Genomic DNA, 4,227 nt, shown 5'->3' with positions numbered 1-4,227 from the left:
CCTCTCAGGATAAAATCTGGCACCTCATCAGGGCAGATTTTTCTTCCCCATGCCATTAATTAGTGAAATTCGGTGATTTCCCATGGTCAGCGATGCAAAGTGGTGTTTTGTAACAGTTTTCCCAAGCTCATTGAACATTTTCCTCCTTTTTTTTTTTGGAAGTGGCTCCCAATTTACATTATTATTGTGTTCCTTGTGGATTTCTGAGAGAATTAAGGCCATAAAAACATAAAAGAAAGAAGTTATGATTCACCGAAGAGACAAACCTGTGCTGTGCTCCTCCTGTGTCTGGAAATCATTGAAATGGGAATTTTTGTGTCAAGAGAGAGATGTGAATCTGAAGGGACCTTCAGAAGAATCCACAGATTTAATTCTCCAGAGCTGAGATGTGAATAGGAAAAGAAAAATAACCCAGCTTTTCTCAGCTTCAGATTCCTCAGCAAAAACATCTGCTCATGTTCTATGTGAGGGAGGCAGCAGGGAATGGGAAATGGAGCAAAAAAGGAGGGAAGGGAAAGGGAGAGACTGGAGAGGGGCAGGAGTGATTTTATGGTCCTGGTATCTTAACCCTGACCATAATTCCACATTGTCTTGAGGCAGAAATTGCTCCACTAAATATCCCAGAAGAATCAAGGCTGGAAGAGCCCTCCAGGATCACCCAGTGCCACCCCAGCAGCACCAGCAGCACCCCAAAGCCTGTCCCCAAGGGCCACATCCAGACTCCTCCTGAGCACTCCCAGAGACAGTGACTCCAGCACTCCCTGGGCAGCTCATCCCAAGGCCTCACCACTCTGGCAGGGAAAAATTGTTTCCAATCTCCAACCTGAGCCTCCCCTGGTGCCATTGGAGGCCATTTCCTCTCCCCCTGTCCCTGCCGCCTCCTGTCAGGGACTTGTGCAGAGCCACAAGGTCCCCCCTGAGCCTCCTTTGCTCCAGCCTGAGCCCCTTTCCCAGCTCCCTCAGCCACTCCTCCCAGGCTCCCAGGCCGTGCTGATGGATTTGGAGCGGTGTGAAACCTGAATGAGGAAAGGAATAGTTCTGGTGCCTCTCTCCCCGGGGAAAGGCAGGGATTGCACAGTGCTCGGCTTTTCTTGAGACACAGCTGCTGCTCACCCCATGGCCCAGTGGCTGCTGCCCTGCCCTGCTGACACCTCCCAGGGACTGGGGACGAGGAACAGCTCCAGTCAGACCAGCACAAATCCCAGGGCTCCACTGTTGTGTCTGGATTCATAGGAAGGAGAACAAGCCCAGACCTGAAAGGCTCAGAGTCCTGGCTCTGCTGTCTCCCTGGGATTTGGTTCCAGGGCTCAACAGCTGCGGGTTCCAGGCAGTGTTTCCACCCTTGTTCCATGGAAAAGTGTGTCCTGCCATCCCTGACACAGCACAGTCCATGGGACCAGGAATGGGATCACAGGGTCATGGAACGGTTTGGGTTGGAAGGACCTGAAAACTCATCTGGTTCCATCCCCCTCCCACTGTCCCAGGCTGCTCCAAGCCCCAATGTCCAGCCTGGCCTTGGGCACTGCCAGGGATCCAGGGGCAGCCCCAGCTGCTCTGGGCACCCTGTGCCAGGGCCTGCCCACCCTGCCAGGGAACAATTCCTGCCCAAGATCCCATCCAGCCCTGCCCTCTGGCACTGGGAAGCCATTCCCTGGCTCCTGGCCCTCCATGCCTTGTCCCCAGTCCCTCTGCAGCTCTCCTGGAGCCCCTTTAGGCCCTGGGAAGGCTCTAAAATCTCCCCAGAACCTTCTCTTCTCCAGGCTGGACAACTCCAATCACCTGCTCCCCACCCATTTTAGCAGCAAGGAAGTATCCAAAGGAGGCAGTTTGTGTCCCAGGAATTGTGTTTCCTGGTTTGTATTCTTTGGGAAGATGAGGGGGAAGCCCCCAGGAAGGATTTAATGGAAACAAGCATTAGGAAAGAGGAAGTGTTTGCTGCCAGTTTCCCAGCAAACAAAGGGAAAACCAGAACTGTCTCCTTTTCCTGGAAAGAGCTGGGAAAGCTTTGTGAAACCTCTTCCCTTTTCCCTCTGGGAGGTTGAGGCCTGGCAAAACTTTTCTCCCCAGTCCCTTTTAATGAGCATGGAAACCCGTGGGCAGGGAAAAGAGCTGAGTCTGAAACCCAAGGAACTTTGGGATGTTACAGAAACCCCTCCAAGATGAGTCCTTGTGTTTCCTCCACTCCCCCTCTGCTGCTGTACGGGGTAATTACATCCCATGTTTGCCACAAAACCCTGTAACCCTTCGTGGGGAAGAAAAATATTGTGGCTCATGCAGTTGTGACTCAACTGGTAATTTGGGATGACAAGCAATTCCTTGAACATCTGACTCGAGTTAATGGGAGGATGTTACCCAACAGCAGCACCTTAGTCAAGAGCCCTTGAAACAACATCCCAGCTCCTCAGCAGCGTTTAAATCCCTATTGTTGTATTGGCTTTGCCAGCAGGAGCTCTTGGAGGGAGGCTCAGGGCACTTGACCACGGCAGAAGAGCAAAGCCAAGCTCTGGTCTCACTTAGCAATCTGTGTGTGTGTGTGTGTGGAGATTTTTCTCTAAAATGTGGGAAAAATGATTAAAGGATCTTTGCATAAAGACAAGAGGCAGAGTCAGATGCAAATCTTGGGGGAGAAGCTGTCACAGACATCCCTCTGCTCCAGCTGGAATGCAAATCACCTGAACTTCCATGCTGTTTCACTGACTAATGAGTTCTAAATGCTTTTCTAAGCCTCATCTTCATGGAAAAAAAACCCCACAAACATTTCTTTTTCCTCCAGCTCTTGGAGCAGGTCTGTAATGGGTGACACAAGACATTTTTAGATGGGAACATTTTCCCCCATTTTCCAGGCCTCAGTCCTGACAGCTTTTTGCAACCCAGGGCCAAAAGCACTTGGGGACATAATTTAGGGGTGATTATGGTGGGACTGGATGGTCCTGGAGGGCTCTCCCAAGCTGGATGATTTGGGATTCTGGGATGAGGGCTTTAGAGAGTGAGCAGGCAAAGTGGGGACCACTGAGAATGGGAGAAGGGTGGCCAGGAATGGAAAGCCAGGAATGGAAAGCCAAGAGACATCACTCAAAGCTCATCCTCTGTCCCTGTGAGCTTATTCCTTGGAATTCCTTCCTGCAGGGCCCAGGTGGGAGAGGAAGAGGCATGGGAAGAGGAGGGAACACACTAATGATGGTCTGGGTGAGAAAAGCAAAATAACAGAGCTGGTTTAGAGCACAAACACAAGGCCCAGACTCATTTCTTTGACTCAAACCCCGCTGTCAGGAGCTGCCATTTGTTGGTGCTTGGCTCTGAGCCTCCCCACATCACTGAGGAGCACCAGGCTGGGAAATGAGCCCGAGTTTAGGCCAGAGAAATGAGTCAGAGCAGATAAAAAGAGCTGGAGGACTGGGAAAGGGCCACACCATTAGAAGCTGAGGCACTGGGGAGCAAAGCCAAGCAGCAGGAGGAAGTCCAGGCGATAAAAAAAGGATAATCAAGGAGAGTCACCCATCTGTGCTCCTAGGGATCAACAGGAAGCAGCCACATCCATCCTCCTCCATGTGACAGCCACATCCCAGCCTTGGGACAGACTGGGACGGCCTTGCAGGGATGCTGGGACACATGGACACCTCCAGGAGCTCTCTCTGATCCAGCAGGAATGGCTGCCATATGGAAATACACACGGATAAAAGCTGAATCACTCATCTGTGCCCAAACAAACTTTCCCTCCACAGGAAGGAGCCCATTTGTATGGGATAACTCGTGGCAGCTGCCAGGAATTCCTGTTATCAGCTGGTGCTGGGATTATTCCAAACTGCTCCACACGTGTGCCAGGCGAGGTCCAGCTGAGCCCAGACACTCTGGAATTGCTCCAGCAGCCAAGACAAACCAGCTTCAAAGCCAGAGCCAAACTGGGGAGTGACTTGGGTTGTGCCAGTTCTTGGTCCCCGGTCACTCACAGCCAAAAATGGCCCTTGGAGCAAATCCAGGGGGAAAACATCAACTCAGGTTTTGGAAATTTTACCTGAGCCATCCCCACACACTCCTGGGTTGGACATTGGGTTGTTTTCCATGTGGTGCTGCAACGTGAGAGAGATGTCCAAAGGATGGGGAAGGGTCTGGAAGGGCCACACAAGGAGCAGCTGAGGGCACTTGGAATGTCCAGCTGGAGAAGGCTGAGGGAGACTCCTCAGGGGCTGCAGCTCCTCCCGAGGGGCAGCGCAGGGACAGCTCCGATCT

The 4,227-nt window shown here is 52.0% G+C and overlaps 1 long non-coding RNA gene across 1 annotated transcript; it reads right to left on the bottom strand.

The window, feature by feature from the left end:
- Positions 1 to 348: 348 nt before the first annotated feature.
- LOC121660996 lies at positions 349 to 4,221 on the bottom strand. Its single transcript, XR_006014830.1, has 2 exons — positions 3,496 to 4,221; positions 349 to 381 (listed from the first exon to the last, which is right to left on the bottom strand). It is a non-coding gene; the product is annotated as an uncharacterized LOC121660996 (long non-coding RNA).
- Between the last annotated feature and the right edge of the window lie 6 nt (positions 4,222 to 4,227).

The sequence above is a fragment of the Corvus kubaryi genome, unplaced genomic scaffold (assembly GCF_017639235.1).
Source record: "Corvus kubaryi isolate FWS band 111438036 unplaced genomic scaffold, C.kubaryi_AGA036_p1.0 37036, whole genome shotgun sequence".
In the NCBI taxonomy this organism is placed as follows: Eukaryota; Metazoa; Chordata; class Aves; order Passeriformes; family Corvidae; genus Corvus; species Corvus kubaryi.
Note: the sequence above shows the minus strand (reverse complement) of the source record. Positions and strands in the feature narration are given on the sequence as shown.